The sequence below is a fragment of the Carassius carassius genome, chromosome 43, assembly GCF_963082965.1.
Source record: "Carassius carassius chromosome 43, fCarCar2.1, whole genome shotgun sequence".
In the NCBI taxonomy this organism is placed as follows: domain Eukaryota; kingdom Metazoa; phylum Chordata; class Actinopteri; order Cypriniformes; family Cyprinidae; genus Carassius; species Carassius carassius.
This window is the reverse complement of record NC_081797.1, coordinates 20,413,358-20,436,349: the sequence shown is the minus strand read 5'-3', so window position 1 is coordinate 20,436,349 and position 22,992 is coordinate 20,413,358. Positions and strand designations below refer to the sequence as shown.

At 38.2% G+C, this 22,992-nt stretch overlaps 1 protein-coding gene, 1 long non-coding RNA gene and 1 gene segment (V, D, J or C); 2 read left to right on the top strand and 1 right to left on the bottom strand.

Moving 5' to 3' along the window:
• Window positions 1–22,992, bottom strand: part of LOC132125477 (Ig kappa chain V-III region PC 2485/PC 4039-like) — a 370,198-nt gene that overhangs the window by 38,499 nt on the left and 308,707 nt on the right.
• The window catches only part of LOC132125468 (uncharacterized), a 1,183,551-nt gene that overhangs the window by 1,131,030 nt on the left and 29,529 nt on the right, over window positions 1–22,992 (top strand). The window lies entirely within an intron of this gene.
• On the top strand, window positions 12,301–22,807 carry LOC132124681 (uncharacterized). Its single transcript, XR_009426792.1, has 2 exons — window positions 12,301–12,654; window positions 22,730–22,807. It is a non-coding gene; the product is annotated as an uncharacterized LOC132124681 (long non-coding RNA).

The following is a 22,992-nucleotide window of genomic DNA, read 5'->3' as shown; positions in this document are numbered from 1 at the left end:
AAATCTCTAATGTTTTGAATGGATCTTGGAATGGAAATAAACCACGCCTCCAGCGCTAGAGAGGGCAGAGCTGTAGGTGTGATAGCAGCATCAAATAGATTTAAATGTTAAAATAATTAAACTAATTAGTTTTTAATAAATAGGCATCAGTCCTTAATTAGTGAAAAATTTATATCCGATTAAACATAAGATAAATATTTACTTTTTAAATGATGTAGGCCTATACGATTTTATTTACTTTTAGTCTTAAAAAAAAACAAAAAAAAAACAGCATTGAAAATCGTTATTTGTTTTTAATATATTAAGTTAATTACTTTAATCTACGACTAGTCTAAATCTAGACTATCTCCGTCGATAGATCTTTTATTTTTGTCAAGCTTAATTTCTCAAGCTATGTCAATTAACACATACACACAAACACACTTTTTCCATCAAGCTTGTGTAGTGTTATCTAGTAAATAAACCAGACGTCATCTCAAGCATCGAAACGTGACCGTGTCCGGCGTCTGGCGTCTGTGTGATTCCTGGCGCGTGCATATCAGTTAGACATCAAGCGATTGTAAAACATCTAACGGTTTGAAATGCTTGTAACTCGATTGTGAAACTAACTAATTTCAATGGACGTCTGTCATTTAACAGCCCAAAAATCCATCCACCCAAAAACCCCAATGTATGTTTTAACAAGACAGAGGTTAATATATATATATATATATATATATATATATATATATATATATATATATATATATATATATATAAGATTTTTATTTTAATTACATTTATTAATTTTATTCACAAGGCGATTTTTCAAACACAAATGCGAGCATCAATGCAAAGCCTCAACACAGACACACACACACATACCCGTTTGTCGGTCTAGAGGGACAATTTTTGAAATTTTTCACAAATTCGTCTGGGCATAGGGCTATGGGGACACCGGGTTCCATAGGTGCTAGAGCTATAAAAACATATCAAAAATCTTAAAAAAAAATCAGCGAACCTATACACAGCTTAAAATTAAACGATTTTCTTTGCACAACTGAGATATAAAAAAAGGCCATTTTTAAGACTTTATGGTGGTTTGTAAAGACTTTCTGTAACACGGTCTATAAGGACAGTGTGGTGTACAAAGTCAGTGATGTCATCATACACACACACACCGAGTATAACCCGCTCTGAAAGGACACGTGGTGTGTAAGGCCAGTTCATCACACACACACACAGAGTATAACCTGCTCTGAAAGGACACGTAGTGTGTAAGAACAGTTCATCACACACACACACACCGAGTATAACCTGCTCTGAAAGGACACGTAGTGTGTAAGAACAGTTCATCACACACACACACAGAGTATAACCTGCTCTGAAAGGACACGTGGTGTGTAAGGCCAGTTCATCACACACACACACAGAGTATAACCTGCTCTGAAAGGACACGTGGTGTGTAAGAACAGTTCATCACACACACACAGAGTATAACCTGCTCTGAAAGGACACGTAGTGTGTAAGAACAGTTCATCACACACACACACAGAGTATAACCTGCTCTGAAAGGACACGTGGTGTGTAAGAACAGTTCATCACACACACACACAGAGTATAACCTGCTCTGAAAGGACACGTAGTGTGTAAGAACAGTTCATCACACACACACAGAGTATAACCTGCTCTGAAAGGACACGTAGTGTGTAAGAACAGTTCATCACACACACACACAGAGTATAACCTGCTCTGAAAGGACACGTAGTGTGTAAGAACAGTTCATCACACACACACACCGAGTATAACCCGCTCTGAAAGGACACGTAGTGTGTAAGAACAGTTCATCACACACACACACAGAGTATAACCCGCTCTGAAAGGACACGTAGTGTGTAAGAACAGTTCATCACACACACACACAGAGTATAACCTGCTCTGAAAGGACACGTAGTGTGTAAGAACAGTTCATCACACACACACACAGAGTATAACCCGCTCTGAAAGGACACGTAGTGTGTAAGAACAGTTCATCACACACACACACAGAGTATAACCCGCTCTGAAAGGACACGTAGTGTGTAAGAACAGTTCATCACACACACACACAGAGTATAACCTGCTCTGAAAGGACACGTGGTGTGTAAGGCCAGTTCTTCACACACACACACCGAGTATAACCCGCTCTGAAAGGACACGTGGTGTGTAAGGCCAGTTCATCACACACACACACCGAGTATAACCCGCTCTGAAAGGACACGTAGTGTGTAAGAACAGTTCATCACACACACACACAGAGTATAACCCGCTCTGAAAGGACACGTAGTAAGAACAGTTCATCACACACACACACCGAGTATAACCCGCTCTGAAAGGACACGTAGTGTGTAAGAACAGTTCATCACACACACACACACACCGAGTATAACCCGCTCTGAAAGGACACGTGGTGTGTAAGGCCAGTTCTTCACACACACACACCGAGTATAACCCGCTCTGAAAGGACACGTGGTGTGTAAGGCCAGTTCTTCACACACACACACCGAGTATAACCTGCTCTGAAAGGACACGTAGTAAGAACAGTTCATCACACACACACACCGAGTATAACCCGCTCTGAAAGTTACTTTGGTCTTATAATCCATGTGTTCTGAGGCACACCATTATGATAATATGGAATATATTAATAGGTCATTTTTGTTTTCTCTGTTGACCTCTGTTGTGCATTAGAATTACTCATCACATTGGGACATACCTTGCAGATAAATGTACATGAGGAGGACAATCACTCCATTCTACACTTCTTCCTCTAGAAAACATCAGCACTTCCAATCAAATTCTGTCAAGCTACAAAAATGTACAGAAAACACCACAGCTCTTATCTGATGGGATCTACTAACAGGTGGGACAAGTGTCATTAAAATAACTAGGAGCATAACACAAAAACAGTGCTTGCATCCACTACAACAAAATCAACCCCACCATCACATGTATTATGGAGTTTTTCCATGTCCTGAACCAACTGCCAACCACACTGCGATCTGCATGTTCAGGGTCTGCCACTGCACCAGATCATACATGACCTGAGAAAAGAGCCTTCTCAGAGTAACTCTATTGTTCCAGTTGATTGAACATTATCACTGATCAAAATGTTTAACAATAAAAGCATTACAGAAAAATAAGTTTAATCACTTCTCTCACTTTCTGATCAAACACAATACATTTTACTTGTCCACAGCCAATAAAATCTACTTTTCAATAACATGCATAAAGGAATCTCATTTCTCCAAATAGAATTAACTACACTTGCTCCTTACCAACCCACTCTTCAAAAACATGTTTATCTACTTTGGGATATTGTCATAAATTACAAAGTGAGGGTATATGTTAAAAAACTTTTTAAAAGGATCGCTATCAGAGTTTATCGGCTTTACTAGCAATTTTAATAGTAAGGCTTCATAGAATGCAACAAGAACATAAAAAGCAGCAACATATAAAAGAGAAGGAAGGCTAAATAGCCTATTAAGTAACTTGAAGGCTTCCATGCTTTAATGTCTTGATTGACATTGTCAAAGTTTTAAAAGAAAATGCACTCACCCACTCCCCTTCAACCAGTCCTGTTTGTAGAGCGCAGGTTTATAGTCTCAACACAATGAAACAACCTCCGCTCTCAGACAATCTAATCACATTATTATAATACTATCAGGACCACAATCATCAAAGATGACTGATTGACTATTAGCATATAGTTTGGATTGGCGGAATGGCTCTCTGTGCATCCATGCAGCCTAGCATGGATAAGTGCAGGGAGAACAGGAGTAAACAGAACAGAACAAACATAATGTATTGCAGATATCATTAATGTTGGTATTTAATGTACAAAATAATTCAGGAATTTAGTCTGATTCAAGGTAAATTAGAATACCAAATCCTGAATATACAAGAGGAGCTGGGGATGGAGGAGGGTAAATGAGCTCTGGAGAATGCAATAGCAGCTGATAATACTGAGGAACTATATATACTGTATATATACAGTACAGACCCAAAGTTTGGACACAACTTCTCATTCAAAGAGTTTTCTTTATTTTCATGACTATGAAAATTGTAGATTCACACTGAAGGCATCAAAACTATGAATTAACACATGTGGAATTATATATGGAATTATATACATAACAAAAAAGTGTGAAACAACTGAAAATATGTCATATTCTAGGTTCTTCAAAGTAGCTACCTTTTGCTTTGATTACTGCTTTGCACACTCTTGGCATTCTCTTGATGAGCTTCAAGAGGTAGTCACCTGAAATGGTCTTCCAACAGTCTTAAAGGAGTTCCCCGAGAGATGCTTAGCACTTGTTGGCCCTTTTGCCTTCTGTCTGCGGTCCAGCTCACCCCTAAACCATCTGGATTGGGTTCAGGTCCGGTGACTGGGGAGGCCAGGTCATCTGGCGCAGCACCCCATCACTCTCCTTCTTGGTCAAATAGCCCTTGATGCCTTCAGTGTGACTCTACAATTTCCATAGTCATGAAAATAAAGAAAACTCTTTGAATGAGAAGGTGTGTCCAAACATTTGGTCTGTACTGATATATATATATATATATATATATATATATATATATATATATATATATATATATATGTATGTATACACACACATTGATAGACGTTGTATTCCTATAGGTAGACGTGATCAGCTGACAGTCAGCTGATGCAAGCTTGACTAACGTTACCTGCCAGAACTGATGCTATATGCTTGATTTATGTGTGCACTGGTTGTTTTGTGGAAATTGTGAATAGGATCACAACTTGCTGAGGTCTCACCAAGTATATTTAGCTCATTAGTTGGTTTCATTATGTTTGACTACTAAACTTAACTCATCTGCTTTTAAGCTAAAAATGTTGAAAAAAATAATCTAGGTTTGTCATTAACACACAACACAAAATTTGTTGAATCAATGAACTATATTTGATTTAGTCACCTCAAGAATCAATTCCTTAAAGCGCAGCATTGTAAAAATTAAAGGAAAATAAAAGTGAATCCTGACATTAAAAGGCCCAGGCTAACCACAAAGCAAAACAAACAAAAAGCACTGCCTGTCAGCAAAATAAATTAAGTTACATAACCCATTTCTGAACACAGGACACCAACTTTTAAAACATGCCTAGAAAGGTAAGGCTCAGGCTGTCCAAAAGTGCATTTAGTGTTTAGCATTTGAATGCCTTTTAAAGGCCAAGCCTCTGTTGCGTACAAAATCTCTAATGTTTTGAATGGATCTTGTTTCCAAGATAGGTTGTTCCTTTTCCTTGCACTTCAGGCACTGCTCACTGGTGACAGTTACACCGTTTTCAATGAAAGGCCTCATATGTTTCATCACAGCTTGTACTTCCTCCACAGACCATGGTCTCTTCACACACAGCCTTGATGAAACTCGAAAACCTGAACAATTAAAAAAGAAAAAGATTAAAAGAATAAAAAAGATAAGATGCTGTGAGATGTACTTGCAGGTAGGGATGTTGCGGTTCAAAATTGCCAAACAAGCTGGAACTTGTAGACTTAATGTGTGTGATAATAAATTGACTTTAGATCTGCTAAAAATCTATTTTGTTTGTTTTCATTAATATGACATTTCATTACACTGCTTGTTAAAAACAAAATACATCCAGCTTCTTTATATGCTTTTTATGTCTAACCAAACATAATGTTAGTGTTGACTGCACATTAGCAAGTGTGCCTAGAGATGGACATGGCACCGCATTTAAATAATACCTTGAGTAACTGAGTCAGGGAGATGAGGTGAACCAGAAGTTGCACAGGCAGCATTCCCCTGGTCATTTAAAAAAAATATTGCACAGAATACATGTATGGGCTTAGAGAGCCTGTCTGCCTACCAATCAAACACCATTGGCATGGAGATACATGTAAAACTGCAGACAGCCAATTCTATTATAATAACTATACTCAAGGCCAGTGTTGGGAGTAACGGCGTTTAAGTATAATGGCATTACTAACTGAGTTAAATTTTCAGTAACGGATTAATTATTTACTTTTAACCAATTAATTACTTTTCCCATAGTTGCAATGCCGTTATCTTTACTGAGAATGTAGTGTCGCGTTACTACAGTTTGGTTAAATAAAGCGCGAGGTGTCATGCTTTGGCTAATGGCTACACATCAGCTGCCTGACACCATTGAAAATCTGATTATGATTGGCTGGGTGGGCGGTGCCCTGTTCACACTGTCTCACTGCACGCTCTGACAACTACTAAACACAAGACGGAGTCAGCGATAATGGCGTTTTCGATCTGGAAGTACCGGGAATTAAAGGCGAGAACGTTTCTGTAACATGCACGGTATGCCAAGGAAAAAAGACTTTATCCACGTCTGCCTCAAGCAACTCAAATCTTATGAACCACCTCACATCAACACTAACATGTACTGTACTGAATATTTAATGCTGTGTTCAAACCAGACGCGACTTACACGAATAAATCGGGCTATTCGCGCGTAGTTGGACGCTTGAACATTTTGAGTTCATACGCTTCATTCGCACATGAAATTAACTTCACAACAGACGCTTCATTCGCGTCATGGGGGGGGGGGTTCTGCCAGTTGAGTTCACGCAGTATTTTCAACCACCATTTTTATTCAGATAATTTTCTAAATATTACTGTTATCGTGTCATGAAATGTAGTTTTAAAAGTATTTAATGCGAGAATGTAGTTTTAAACTCAAATATGCGGTTCATTTAAAAATGTGTTTCGCCGATTTTCGGAGGTTGTCTATTCGCGTCTTTGCATTGACTTAACATTGAAATCGCTCGTGCCAGACGCTCTATTTGCATCTGGTGTGAACGCACCATAAGAGTTGGATAGTGTTCTGTTTATTGTGGAGTAACTTTAGGCCTAATATACAGTTACAACATTTTATAAAATACTTAGTTTTTTATTCTTCAATCAGTTAGTATAAACATCTTATATATTAAAGATGTTATAGGACGTAATAGCATTATAGAACATAAAAAATAACGTCACAGTTACTTTACTGAGTAACTAATTACTTTTACAATGTGGTAACTGAGTTACTAACTCAATTACATTTTGGGAGAAGTAATTTGTAACTGTAACCAATTACTTTTTTCAAGTAAGATGACCAACACTGCTCATGGCAAAGTTGTTGAACTGGATGAAGCCAGGAGAACGTGAATATGTGCAACAATAAATGAAATTGAGTGAGTTTGACTAGGTTTGACATAGATTTTAAACAGGCCAAGTTTTCCCTGTTGTTTTAAAATGATAAATTCTACTGAACACAACAAAATACTAGCCACAAAGCATATGCGTCACAATTAGGGATGGAACCACTACTGGTTTCATGATAAACCACGGTAAAATGTACTTGTGATCATATTTTGGATTTTACAAAAGTCCTGAGGAAAACTTAGATGATGATCACACTGTCTGCAGAACCTGCAATTAGAAAGTCGCTGCTATAGGGGCAAACACTTCAAATCTGCAAATGAAAGGCAAGTGGACTTTGACCTCAATACTAAAACTATTCTGGGAAATAATAACGTGAAACTTCAATGAAGAAAAGTTTGCAGCAAGTGGCTTTAAGCCAAAGACGAACTTAACAAGTTTAGACAAGTATAGGGTGACATTTAAGGGATAATAATGTATATTCATTGTGCACTTCTTACACAGATTTTCTTTACCACATAAATAATAACGAGGACAAATTGAATTGAGATTAATTGATCACAACAAGTTATAGTAATAATTACAGTAGCATTATTAGTAATAGTAAAGTCTGACTTAATTTTCAATACAATGATAAAACAGAGACGCAAGTGGCAGTAATGAAACGAGCGATCGTGTTTATTGCGCACTTCACTGGATATTCAACAATGTTTTTATCTGCCTAAACTGACACCATTTTATGAGATCAGGACTGTGTTGGACAATGACATGACTTTTTATTTTTGCAGTGCTGATATAGATAAATGAACTAATTATACATTTTTTACAACCCAACGAATCAATCCTGAATTTACTTGAGCTGGACAAAATTATTCACCAATTATCACAGTAAAGATGCTTTGAGACAATCTGCATTGTAAAAAGTGCTATACAAATAAAGGTGACTTGACTTGACTATTGACGACGGTCATTATAAGGAAGGAAATGCCACAATAGAATCTTGCTTAAAGTGCATAGAGCTGCTTGATTTATTTGTTGTTTGTTGATTTTAAAATATAAAACTTGAGCATTTGTTCTTTTTTAACAATTTCATCTCATTTTAACAAAACCATAATAATTTTGATAATCGTGATAATTTTGGTCACTATAATCGTGATATGAAATTTTCATTCCGTTCCATCCCGAGTCACAATTAAGAGAGATGACAAAAAGTTAAGCTTCTAACAATGTTTCTAAAGTACTACTGGAAAATTCCTGACTAAAACATTTTTAATATACTCTAATAAACCCACAGATCCCATCTCATTACATGAGATATGATGGGGAAACTTTGGGTCTATCATTGAGATTATACCTTGAACTGCAGTCTCGGAGAGGTGAGGCAATCCAAAAGTCACAGAAGCCAACGTTTCTTCATTGTCTAAAAAAAAAAAAAAAAAAAAAAACAAGACAAAAAAAAACAATGGAATCACCTACACAGCAAGGAGGGTAAGCAATAAAAAGTTCATACATATTTGAAATAACAGGAGGCTGTTACTTAAAGGGTCATGAAACCCCAGACTACTTATTCTAAGATTATAGCAGAGGTGTTTGTGTTTTACATCATAGAAGACAATGTTAGCATCCACTAATTTTAAATGTTGGAGAAAATTGGTTAATTTTAAGCTTTTTTGCTCTATTTTCATCTTCCGGATTTAAAATCTACATTGTGTTGATGTCACGATTTTTGACGTGGCAATGGACTGTAGTACATTGATGAGCGTCGGTGTCTATTCAATTATTCATGAGATTGCATGTTCTTATCCTATGAGAAGACGCTTCGCTTAATTATTCACAACAACATGTGTTGATTTGCTGTGAAAGACGCATCAGACTGTTAAAGGACATCGCACACATTAACAGAGAAACATTCATGGATCGCAGAAGAGTGTATTTTCTTTGTAATAAGAGTTTGGCACAAACGCGATTCATTCACTTGGTGAGTGTAACCGTTTTTATAGCTCTGTGACACAACCTGTCAAAAGGCTTATATAAACGCCACAGAATAATATATATGTCTCATGAGTCGCTTTGAATAAAAGCGTCTGCTAAATGACTGAATGCAAATGTAATATGTTTTCGATGCAGGGTGCAAATAGCTGTGCATTTATTTGTGTTTCTAACTCGATGGTAGCGAAATGAAACTGTCTGAATGCAAAGCTGCATGTGCTGTCTGTCTTCCCTCTTCCCCCTCCCCCGGTCCGCTGCACACCACGCCCACTTTTTTAGCATTTTTTAAAACTGTGGTGAGAACTAACCAGTGCAGAAATGGGGGGTTTCATGACCCTTTAAATGTATAAAAAATATTTTATGCATATAAATATTTCACCAATACAATTGCAAAAAAAAATATATATATATCCTTGGGAGCCAATTTTAACAGTACCTTGCAATGTGGAAACATTAGGGAGTTGCTGTGATCTGGTATCCATATCGTCTATCTCATCTATTAAATGACATTGTAAAAATTTTATTACACCAACCATATACATATACAACAAGTAGATTTAACAACATTTAAATGATGCATACCACCAATTTCATCCAGAGATTTTCCTTGAATTTCCTTCACACTTCCCTTCTCCATAGCCATAAGCAGCTTCGAGATCTTAGCCAGCTGAATTGTTGATTGGGGCAGTCGATAGTACTCCCTATGCACCCTAATGTCATGGCCAAGAAAATCGGCCAGTTGGTCAAGTTCATTATCTTTCAAGTTCATGACTTGGCTTATTGTGACAATCTGTTTGCGAAGGTTAGTTGATCTGAGGTTTTGAGGATCTTCGGCTCCACAAGCATCTGCAAATTGACCAAACTGCCCTATGTAGTGACCATCACTACAAGGAACAGCGAAGAGGTAATTGTTGTTTTCAGTTACTCCACACTCTTTCCTCTTACTAATGAGGAGTGAGAGGTTAGCAGTCATATCAGAAGTCAGAATCACAGCAACCTTTCTTCCTTTTTTCCCCCTCAGTTCAACTCTGGCAAATTGTTTGCAAAGTCTCTTCTCAACTTCTGTGAGCCCAGTGCTTATGTCATCGTTAAGTTGGGACATGTCACGATCTTCAAAATGTTTTTACCATCATCCGTGCCACTTCACCTTCCCTCCTCCTATTAAACAAAATGACTTGACAAAGGGTCACCTTTGCTAGTGCTGCATAAGTGCCTGCTGTTGGGTCATTGGCTAGTTTCTCTTTCGTCAATTCCACTTGCTGACCAAGATATAACTGTAGCTTCTGAACGTCTTTGGCCAGTGGAAGCCCGGTGCTCTTGTTGTATTTTGCCTCACTCAGGTTTGATAAGGCAGAATGGGAAACCAATTCAGACCACTTCGTTTCATGAAGTGTATGAAACCTCCTGATGGAATCGATCACCTCTTGGTCCTCTTCCATGAGAGCACGACACATAATGAGGTCACTAATCTTTCTGAGAGAATGCCAAATTTTCAGGGCCAAACTTGGGGCTTTGAATGTGCCGTTCTCATGATCAAAACCTGAAACTCTCTTGACAGCACTAGTAAGAATGAAGAAGTTGCCTGGGTTTATTGCCTCCTCCATGTTATGGATTCTTGTTGTGTGGCGCAAAGTCACAAGTAATCTCCCAAGTTCCCTTACTTTCTGTCTTATATACTCACGCTTTGATCGGTCACTCCCATGCTTATTAAAGAGGGACTGGGCAAACTGCATGAGATAATGATCATTCCTTATTGCAGTGGACACGTTATCCTTGTGCATTTTGCCCAGAACTGACCAAAGTTCACTTGAAATTGGCTGGGACATTGTGGATTGAGCAGATGCTATACCAAAGACTCTCTCTCTCTCTTCAATAGTATTCTCTGGTCTTAGAGCACATCTTTTCATATGTCGAGAAAGTTCTTTTCTGGATAACATACACTTACAGTACAAGCAGTAATCATACGTCTCAGGGCTGCTGCTCTGTTTGGAACTCCTTTTCACTTTAAGACAGCCTGATCCTGTGGTTTTAACAATTGAGTTGTGCTTGAAGTTGCCAAGGTTTCGGAATTTCTCAAGAAGAAACTTTCTGTCCTTGGATGATTTGGGTAACTGAAGTGCCTGTGCGATTTCAGCATTTTCATGTACATGCCTCTCCAGATGGCGTGCAAATTTTGTTTGAGGTTTTCCACATACAAAGCAATAATTAACTTGACTTTTAAGGAATTTTGCTGATTTGGTTGGGGATTTACTTTTGACAAGAATATCCACAGTACCCTTTTCATTACTTGCATCTTTTGTTTTCTGCTAGTATGACTCTGAGCTTTCTGGTTCTGGGTCACTTTAGAGATCACCAGTAGTTCCTAGATCCATCAGGATATTCTTACAGTTGTCATGTTTATCTATGGTCTGTTCTTGTTCAGCAAAAGTAACGCCTAAATCAGGCATATTATTGGTATGGGACTTTTTGGATGCTTCGAGCAACAATCAACTCTGTCCCTGAGCTTTCTGAATCCGATACAGAGTCTGGGATGTAATCATCATCAGAGGAGACATCATCCTACAAAGTAAATAAAATATGTAGTGATCCCACACATCAAATTCACCAACGCCACTAAACATAAGCATAAAGTGAACTGAAAACTAAAGCATAAAGTAAGTTCAGAATGAAAAGCAGAATTTTTTGAAAAATTTCAAATGGTGAATTCTGATGGGATTTCCAGACAGATACAAACAGATTTAAACTACAAATCGTCCTAACAATCAAGAGATTTGAGATTCTGTTTATAAAACACTGTTACTGCAAAAACAGACACATTAGTAGCCTGACCTGACCAAACAATTTTTTTTATGTGTAATATGCAAGGTGTGAGGCCATACATATATGCTATGTTTCAGAATGCATCCTTGGGCCAAAGACTTCTGGCAGAATGGTCCAATGTGGAACAGAAATGCTGAAATGTTTATCCAACATTAATAAGGCTTATGAGAATAAAAGGAATTCTTTCAAAAAGTAATTGGGAAGGTGTGGAGACAACTTCAAGCATTTGAATTGCCAATTGATTGGTTGATCTATTGAATTAGTTTTTGTTCATCATGGCTTTTATATACAGTATATTTATCATCTCAGTTTACGGGGAAGTCGTGGCCTAATGGTCAGAGAGTCGGACTCCCAATCGAAAGGTTGTGAGTTCGAGTCCCGGGCCGGCAGGAATTGTGGGTGGGGGGAGTGCATGTACAGGTCTCTCTCCACCTTCAATACCACGACTTAGGTGCCCTTGAGCAAGGTATCGAACCCCCAACTGCTCCCCGGGCGCCGCAGCATAAATGGCTGCCCACTGCTCCGGGTGTGTGCTCACAGTGTGTGTGTGTGTGTGTGTTACCTGCTCTGTGTGTGTGCACTTCGGATGGGTTAAATGCAGAGCACAAATTCTGAGTATGGGTCACCATACTTGGCTGAATGTCACTTCACTTTCTCACTTCACTTTCAGTTAGCCAAACTACACTCAGAAATCCCACTCAATCTATTATCAACTCAGATGCGTAAAGATAAGCCCAGTGACTTATTGGAAGGCACAAAGTAAAAAAAAGTTAGAAAAAAAACAGTTGGAAATGCTTATTGGACAGATACTTTAAGTACATAGACATTCTAAGAAATTTGCAAGTTTGATGCAATGTTTGCTCGAACCGTTTAACATCGTCTTCCAAGTTTGTGAGCGTATGCGTAATTACAAAATGACATGAGTGCACCATGGACTTGAAGGCATTTTGCTTGTGTTGATACTCACTTAGACATAATGAAACATTTGTGCATTATGCTTTTCAGCCAAGCTAATCTTTAAAAATGCTAATAGAGCAGCACAAACACTGCCTTATGTTCACATAGCGGATCAAACCAAGAACTGCGGTTTTTGCATTGGTAACGTCGCAAATATGAGCTTGCTGAAATTCGTCTATACAACAATTCAAACGATGGCGTTTCGCTTATTGTACAATTGGGTTGACATTGCAAATGAATATAGTCCATGAAAGATGCATTGAAAAAGGCGACTAGTTTGCAGTATTCTCTCTGTTCTCTGCCATATGCCTGAGCTTGCAACCTCATTGGCATGATATGTCATAGTATCTGCCACTACAGTATTTTTCACCGCAATGGTTCGAACTGATAAAACATTCAAGTAACATGTTGTTATGCTTTATAGGTGCGAGTCTGGAACTGACCCATGGCATGAAATTAAACTTCTTATGGTATACTGAGAAATGCATTAAGATGATGAATAACACACTTACGTTTGCATCTTACACCGTGCCATCTGATAGATGTCAAAGGTGAATGGCATATCTAGCATTTGTCAATTCTCACCAATTCAAAAACCAGCTTATGGATTGTACACTGTGAAAAAAAAAATCAAAACATGACAAAAATTATATCATAAATAATAATAACAAAAACATTTGGCTGTTTTAATTTCACACCTTTTCTACAAATTATTCAGGAGAGATAAAAAGGGAGAAAGAAGTTACTTGAGATATAATAGCAAAGCATATCTATTCAATTCCTGTTCCTTTAAGACTGGCTAACTTTTGGGGCGTCACTCATCACACACACAAGAGAAAGATATGCTTCTACTTGGAACTCTTGTGGCGATGGCAAAAAGACAATTCCTCTAAATAATGAAGTAAACCTTCATCTGGCATTAAAAACAACACAACATATCTAGTTGCTGAACCTGTGTCCAAAGCCAAATTTAGATGTACCCACCTTAACTGCTATTATCTGTAAAAAAGAAAAAAAAAGAAAAATGGCAATCAAAGGTTTTGCTTAACACTAAAAGTTAAACTCCAAGGTCCAGGGTAAATCAACCTATAGCCCTGTTGTTTGAAGACAGCGAGTGCTGTAGTAGGAAGAATGAGGCAATTTTCTTCAATAGAGACCACTAGCGAAACAGCGGGTTACTAACTGATAGGGGCAAGGAAACAGATAATTCTCTTCTTCCGAGCCACAGCACTACATAACCTCTAACTGCAAGGAAATAGGTTGATTAACCCTAATCTATTTAATTAAAGCAAAAGTAAAAACCATTCTAAGAAACTAAAGTAATTTTGTGAAAAAAAGGTAAAGATCTGTGCACTTGTGTGTGAGACACAGACAAACTCAAGGTATGCAAGGACACTGTCCTTTGGTCTTGTAATGACATCCATGCTCAAAGCGGAGTCTTCCACTGTTGAACTCCCAGTGTGTGGCACACTCAGATAAACACCAGTGTTGGGGGGACACCGTGGTTAGAAAAGACCATCCATACTGAATGGAGCACATTTACACCGCAGCTGCAAGATGTTTACTATAACATTGAAAACTGTGTTCCATGGAACATCACAGTACTTCTAACCTTTGGTCAATTTCAAAACAAAGGTAAATTCAGACTCACCTCACAAGCAGAGTCGTTTGGCACGGCTCTGGATGATTGACATGCTGAAATCGATTCGGTCTCTGTACAAGGGAACACAGGGAGATTCAGTGCTTGGCTTTCCTCAAGTCATAAAACCACAGACAAAATTCTACTCAAAATATCCATCAAGAATTAATTTATAATAATCATCTAAAAATGGCCTGATATTGGCATGTTTTTTTTCATTCTGCAAACCTTCAGGCATGCCATGCATTGGCAGAAGTTAACAACATTTACTCAAAACTTTAACTGACCACTGATAAGGTCTGTTGAGAACACAGGGGGTGCACCTCCTGGTGCTGGACACCAACTTCTCCAATCCTCTCTTTCGCAGAAGAGCCAAATTGACCTCTGACACAATGCACCTAAAAAAGAACAGCAATATGCAAAGATGAACAGGCATCAAGTGGTAAAGTGTCCATTTCACCTAAGAGGGACAGCCTCACTCAAATCTTTAAGATTATGACACTCAAAATGATGTAGACAGGGGAACACAATGTTAAATGATGACTGATCTGTACTGACAAAGATTTTCAGACTGTACCTGCAGTATAAATATAATTAAGTGATAAATCTGTCCCTTACGAAACTAAACATTCATACATCCCGTAATAAACAGCTGAATTCAAGCTAACCTCATGCTCAGGGCTGTCTGGTGTGGGACTGGATGACAGACACGTTGCTCTCAATTCTGTGTCTGTTGAAGAGAACACAGGACATAAAAGCACAGTGCTTTGCAAGACCCCAGTGTTGACCAGGCAGTACTTATTCAAGCAGGGACTCACCTCTGAAGTACGGGAAGTCGTGGCCTAATGGTTAGAGAGTCGGACTCCCAATCAAAAGGTTGTGAGTTCGAGTCCCAGGCTGGCAGGAATTGTGGGTGGGGGGAGTGCATGTACAGTTCTCTCTCCACCTTCAATACCATGACTTAGGTGCCCTTGAGCAAGGCATCGAACCCCCAACTGCTCCCCGGGCGCCGCAGCATTAATGGCTGCCCACTGCTCCGGGTGTGTGCTCACAGTGTGTGTGTGTGTGTTCACTGCTCTGTGTGTGTGCATTTCGGATGGGTTAAATGCAGAGCACAAATTCTGAGTATGGGTCACCATACTTGGCTGAATGTCACTTCACACTTCACTCACTCACTGAATAAGTCTGTAGAGAAAACATTGGGTTCCAAGTCATGGGCTCTGTCACCAAGCTCTGCAACGGAGTGTTGGCCAGAAGGGATGCTTGCACTATTTTGCTGTGCATAAAAAGTTGAAGAGATACATTAAACATCTTGCAGCTGCGATGTAAATGTGCTCCATTCAGTATGGATGGTCTTTTCTATCCACGGTGTCCCCCCAACACTGGTGTTTATCTGAGTGTGCCACACACTGGGAGTTCAACAGTGGAAGACTCCGCTTTGAGCATGGATGTCATTACAAGACCAAAGGACAGTGTCCTTGCATACCTTGAGTTTGTCTGTGTCTCACATACAAGTGCACAGATGTTCAATTTTTAGCTTTATTTTATACAAAACTATTTTTTTTTTGTACAATTGTTTTTATATTTCTTGCATTACTTAAATGGATAGTCCAGGGTTAATAAACCCTTCCCTTGCTGTTGGGGGTGGCAGTGCTGTGTCTAGGAAGAAGAAAGAGAATAATCGGTACAGCACTGAATAAAGCTAACTGAACCGGGCAGGGAAATGACACTGAATATATGTTTTTGGTACATAAAGACTTTTGAGAAAACCACTTTTTGGGTATTAAAACATGCTGAGAAAAGGTTTTATAAGGTTTATTTTTATGAGGACAGCCAACTGTCCTCCCATACCGGAGGGTCCTCATTACTCTTTGAAATGTCTTGAAATCTGTCCTTCTATGCCCCAAAACAAACACACACACACACACACACACACACACACACATCTGGAGTGTGTGTGATTACTGGCTTGTGAAACTAACTAATTTCAAGGGTCTGTGTCATTTAACAGCCCAAAAATCCATCCACTCATACACCCAATGTACGTTTTAACAAGACATAGGTTGGTATATATAGGATTTTGTTAGTTTTAATTTTAATTACATTTATTATTTTTATTCACAAGGTGATTTTTAAACACAAATGCAAGCATCAATGCAAAGCCTCAACACACACACACACACACACACACACACACACATACTTTCCTTCTCCCGCGCTTATGTCGTGCTATCTAGTAAATAAACCAGACATATGTAGTTAAAAGTATCCTCATTTAACAATATAGCAGGAAAGAAATATATCGTCTCAAGTTGTGCATCGAAACGTGACCGTGTCCAGCATCTGGAGTCTGTGTCATTTAACAGACCAAAAATCCATCCACTCATATACCCAATGTACGTTTTAACAAGACAGAGGTTAGTATATAAATATATATATATATATATATATATATATATATATATATATATATATATATATATATATATATATATATACATATATATATATATATATATATAGGATTTTTATTTTAATTACATTTATTATTTTTATTCACAAGGTGATTTTTCAAACACAAATGCAAGCATCAATGCAAACAGGTCATACAACCACGCGTACCTTGATTTTTTCAAGCCTCAATACACACACACACACACACAAATACTTTCCTTCTGCCGCGCTTGTGTCGTGTTATCTAGTAAATAAACCAGACATATGTAGTTAAAAGTATCCTCATTTAACAATATAGCAGGAAAGAAATATATCGTCTCAAGTTGTGCATCGAAACGTGACCGTGTCCGGCATCTGGAGTCTGTGTCATTTAACAGACCAAAAATCCATCCACTCATATACCCAATGTACGTTTTAACAAGACAGAGGTTAGTATATATATATATATATATATATATATATATATATATATATATATATATATATATATATATATATATATATATATATATATAGGATTTTTATTTTAGTTACATTTATTATTTTTATTCACAAGGTGATTTTTCAAACACAAATGCAAGCATCAATGCAAACAGGTCATACAAACACACGTACCTTATTAACCTTATTAACGCGTAACTTATTAAGACTTTGACTTATTGACTTTTGACTTATTAAGATCTTTGATTTCCAATGTGAGACGGAATAACTTAAATGCAAACGATACACAATACTTTGTGGGGAGAAACGCTAAACAGATATCATCGCATTGATTTTGGAATTGTTAAAAATCTATGCATTTCAAACAATCGAAGTTAATGCCGTATCTACCCGCGTCGAGATGAAAGGCCGTCTTTACGCAGCAGGATATAAGATAAAGGCCAGACGGTGTCTGGCATGGATCATGCCGGTAACAGATACATTCAGTCAAGTTGTAAAAATAATATACATAAATCAACGTATATGAATATTAACGATTTATGTTATTAGGGTCTGCTCTACTGAAGTTTATTATATTTTAGAGGTGTTCTCAAGAGACGCCCACAGGGGTACCCAACCTTTAAAAACTAAAAGTTGTGTCATGCTCATTACCTGCAAATTATCTTCAAGCCGTGCTACGTTACAAAACCAACAATAAACGAAAACAATGGCAGACAACTTCCAGGGTGAGTTTTTTTTTATATAAATGATTTAAATATATTTTAAAGTGAATATTTGTTTAATGTCTCGTGGATGATCTCTAGGTGGTTTTGAGAATCAGGATTTCGATGAAGGTTTGGAACAGATCCTAGAAGAGTTATGTGAGTATTTTCCAATTTTATTTTATTAACTCAATGTCTAATAATAACATCAATAACTTTTGCTATCATTCTTACAGTTGATGAGGCCGTGTTGTTTGCCTGTGATGAACCCGGAGCTGTTAATAACGATAAGCCTTTTTCTCAATAAGTTAAAAATGAAGGTTCACATAACATGATTACCATTACATACCATAACATTTTTTTTTTTTTTTTTTTGACAGACGAGCAAGCTGTTGTCGACAATCAAGCGGTGATAATTCCGCTAGAAAACGTTGCACAAGAGGTTGTGATTAGTACCGAATCACCGCGTGATCTAGGACACGTCACGAATCCCGCCCCCGCCGACGCTCTGGCTTGCGAAGGAGCTTCTCACAATCTCCCAGATGTCTCAAGCGTTCGCACTGAAGTTAGCGTTACGTGTAGGCCGCGCCACTCGGAGGGTCAGGGGGTAAAACGTTTGAGGCTACCGGAGTGGGAAACGGACGATATTCCAACCACCAGTCGTTTAAGGACTTCGGAGAATAACGGTATGTATTAAAACAGTAAAAACTTGTTATTACGTTTTATGTTTTGCGTTTTATTCAACAAAATAATAATACAAGTTTTATCAACATTTACAGAGCAAGGATATGAGGAAGGGGGACTAACAGCCTGGACCGATTCGATGGTGAGCGCATGGGATCGTGCGTCTTTTAACGAATCGGCAAGCGAGGAGGAGACGGAAGAGTTACCTCACGAAAATCCTCACGAGCTGTTCCGTGAACGTGATTTAAATAGAAGGCTTGATTATGATATGCTTCGCCATGTTAATCGACAGTTTGACACACTTTTCGATTTGAGCGGTCAAGCATTGTCCTATCGGGGTGCAGAAGAGATCGTTGGTAATGCACAAAGTGATGTGGTGGCGATTTTAAGGAATATCATAGAGTGTCAACAACAGCTCAACGAATCCTTACGTCATGCGGCTGAATTTTGGAGAAGTTGCCACGAACAGCTATATGATGAATTTCGACAGTTTCAACAGCGCATGAGCGGGGTACCGGGAGAAATCCATCAGGTACAAGTTGAACAAAATTTAAGTGTTAATGCTCTTACCCTGATCACAGAACGTTTAAATCTAATGCAAAGAATGTTATCAGATTTGTACCGGCGTGATCGCCCTTGATATGTATTATATTGTTGTTTTTTATTATTATTATTATAATTTTTTTTTTTTTTTGTCTTCAATTCGTTATATTTCTTACATTTATTGTTTGTTATTTCTTACATGTAGTATTGTTTTGTTCTTGGTAGTGAATTATCATTAGTTTCTTTCATTTATTAATATTGTTTGTTGTTGTTGTCATTGATTTATACCTTAGCTATTGCATGTTATTGTCTCTCATATTAGGTGTTGTTTTACTTGCGGAGAAAAGGTCTTTTGAATTTATACCTGCTGTATGTTGCTGTTTTTGTCATCTGATTATGTCGCATTGTGAATAGGTGTTGGTGTTTTCAGGAAGTAGCACGCGTGTCTTTAAAATTAAAAAAAAAATGTGTGTTTTCGATTTAAAATAAATAAAAAATTATTTCAAAATGAGTAGTAAAAGATGTCACGATGATTTACATGCCCACACTTCAGAAGATGGTCAGAGACCATTAAGACCCAGATATGATTTTCAAAAAAATACACAACAGTTATATGAAATTATTAACGATCATTTACAGATGTTACCGCCTAATCCTCTTAACATGATAGATAGATTACACGAGATTATAGACGAACAACACGAATGGCTGGGTGCCGCTATAGACAGCGATGATCAGGTCGGTGCAGGACCTTCTAATAACGATCCCTCAGGTTATGATCCCACAGCTCCAGACATGGGTCTCAGTCAAAGTTACATAGATAGACTAGTGAGAGAAGGAGGTAGTGTGGGTGATTTTACGATTGTCCCAAGAGCTCGATTTAATGGTTTAGAAATTCGCAGAACTTTAAATTTTCGTGAAATAGCAACAGATGATTTTGCAGCGTATAATATATTTTTACATGATATTTTGAACGAGATTGTTATGCTTTCCAGATTATTAGCTGGTGAGGTTTTTTTTTTAACATCTCTCTGCAAGGTGCAAGTCTACCCACAGATATTAATGCCGTTCTAACGCCTGATAACAATCACGAAGTTAATGTATTTGTAGACCAAATCGAATGAACCGTTCAAAGCAATACGGATGTGAGTTTTGATACCGCTTTAGAGTTATGTGTCTCTGTAGCGCGAAACAAACAAGGTGGTGCTCGTAGGAAGTTGGCAGACCTGGCACATAATCAGGTCCTACAGAAAAATAGAATGCATTTGTTTGCCCCCAAAAATTTCACAGACAATATGTGTTTTAGCATGTGCATAGCTCACTTTCTAAATCCATAGTGTACCGACGCAGAATTGATGATATTAGCCAGAAATATACATACCGATATGGGTTACGATCCACAAGATAAAATTGCGTTGCATGATGTTTCTAAATTTGAAGCCTTTAGACCTGAAAATAGGTATCTTTCACAGATCGGATTCAGGTAAATTGGAAGTGTATAAAAATACGGATGAGCCGCATCACAAGACGTTGCATTTGTACCTACATGAAGATCATTTTTATGGGATAAAAAATCTGAAAGGTTTCTTAGGTTACGCGTATGTTTGTGAGTTCTGCTATCAAGGGTTTAATGATCGTAGTGTACATTATTGCAAATTTACATGTAATGTGTGCGCGAATATGTCTTGCTACACGCATCCCAAGAAACCTCTGCAATGCGATGATTGTTTGAGATATTGTAGATCTGATTTCTGTTATGAAATGCATAAACAAACACAAAGTGATGGATCAAAGTATCAGTGTGATAGCATAAAATACTGTGATAAATGTTACAGAGAGTACAGAACAAAATGGGCCGGTGGTAAGCTATTTACGCACAAATGTGCACCATCCAGATTTGCGCATTGCGCCGAAGTTCTCATGGGTGAAGATCACCACTGTTGCTATATTCAACCAGCCAAGCCTAGAGAACATAGCCAAGACTATATTTATTTTGACTTTGAGACGATGTATGAAGACGGGCGCCATAAGGCAAATTATGTTTGTGCATCAACGCAAGCTGGAGATGAATTTTCGACGGAAGGGTTAGATTGTGTGGATCGCATGATCAAGCATTTCAGAAGACCGAAATTTGAGGGTTTCACATTTATCGCACACAATTCTTCGGGTTTCGACTCTTTTATACTGCTCGAGTATTTTACTAGTCAGGGACTAACTCCAAAAATCATACTCCAAGGCTGTAGACTTGTTTACATGTACAACCAAGCCTTTAAACAGAGATACATCGACAGCTATAGCTTCTTGCCCATGAAATTGTCAAAAATGACCTCTGCTTTAAACCTAAACTCCAGCGAAAAAGGGTTCTTTCCACATCATTTTAATCGCTTGCAGAATGCAAACTATATCGGTCCGTATCCGTCAAAAGATTATTATGGATACCAGACAATGTCTGACGCTGAACGTGTGAAATTTGATTCGTGGTACGAGGGCGTAGCAGGAGAGGTGTTTGACTTCAAAAAGCAATTAGCTTTGTACTGCAAGAATGACGTTGTTTTGCTATGTGAAGGATGTATGAAATACCGAAAAGAGTTTATAGAGTTAGATTTTATAGAATGTACAAACGTGGATCCTTTCGGATGTATAACATTAGCCGGATGTGCTATGAAAGTGTTCAAAACGCTTTTTTTAACCAAAGACACAATTGCCTTAACGCACAAAAATGCCTACATCAATCAGTACAAATCTTATTCAAACCCTTCCATACAATGGTTGGAATACATTAAAGCACACAGAAATGTCGATGTTCAACATGCTTTAAATTATGGCGAAGCCAAATTTGGACCGTATCATGTGGACGGCTATTATGAGGCTGATAATGGTGATAAAATAGCTTTGGAGTTTCTGGGATGTTTCTGGCACGGACATTGTTGTCGTTTTTATCCTAACGATTTGAATCCGGTGTCAAAAACACCTTTTGGTCAGCTCAGAAGACAATCTGACAATAAACTGAAAGTTTTGCGTGATACCTATAATCTCAAAGTGCACAAGATTTGGGAATGTCAGTGGGAGACTGCTAAACAAAACGATCCCAGTGTCATTGCATTTATGAGTAATTATAATGCACCAGCGAGACTGAATCCTAGAGAAGCACTTTAGGGAGGTCGTACGAACGCACTCCGTTTGTACCACGAGACCGCTGAGGGCGAACGTGTGTCATATCTGGATTTCACATCTCTATATCCGTATGTACAGTCGTGTAAAACCTAACCTATTGGGCATGAGATTTTGAACCGGTCAAATCTTATTTCGGCCTCATTAAATGCAGTGTACTGCCCCCACGTAAACTACTGCATCCAATATTGCCTGTCAAATCCTCTCAGGGGAAACTACTATTTGCGCTGTGTCGCACCTGTGCTGAGGCACAGTATCAGGGTCAGTGTCAGCACGGTGATGACGAAAGAGTCATTTCAGGAGTTTGGACCTCTGTCGAACTCTCCAGAGCTATTGATAAAGGTTATTCGGTAGTCAGAATTGAGGAAGTCTAGCATTTTCCACAGACATCAGACACTTTATTCAGTGGTTATGTTA